General features: G+C 55.4%; 1 protein-coding gene across 2 annotated transcripts in view; it reads right to left on the reverse strand.

Annotated features, from left to right (window-relative positions):
- The window catches only part of LOC102676571 (cilia- and flagella-associated protein 298), an 85,972-nt gene that overhangs the window by 25,880 nt on the left and 59,821 nt on the right, over window positions 1-271 (reverse strand). Inside the window, exon 1 of one of the 2 annotated variants that reach the window (XM_006621066.2) lies at window positions 1-218. The exons of the other annotated variant lie outside the window; for it this stretch is intronic. The gene's annotated coding sequence lies outside the window, so the exon portion shown is untranslated. Of the gene's footprint in view, window positions 219-271 lie in introns of those variants that run through there. 2 annotated transcript variants of the gene reach the window in all.

The following is a 271-nucleotide window of genomic DNA, read 5'->3' on the forward strand; positions in this document are numbered from 1 at the left end:
GTGCACATTTGTCGCGCGATCTCGCGAACCACCGCGCCTCGATCGAACCCGCTTCTTTCCCTGAACCACACTGCTCTGGCCTTGTAAGATAATCGGAGAGAAGAATAGGCGGGTTCGGCTTCTAACTTTCTCAGTCCACTGGTCGTGGCTGCCGCCTCATGGTCGTCGTTCCTTTTCGCCTATTTTCCTCTCCACTCCCTTCCTAGCTCCTCTCTTGATCCCTCTCCCCGTTACGGGAATCCGACGTCGATGACGATCGATTGCCAAGATC

This window comes from Apis dorsata, unplaced genomic scaffold, assembly GCF_000469605.1.
Source record: "Apis dorsata unplaced genomic scaffold, Apis dorsata 1.3 scaffold_577, whole genome shotgun sequence".
Lineage (NCBI taxonomy): Eukaryota > Metazoa > Arthropoda > Insecta > Hymenoptera > Apidae > Apis > Apis dorsata.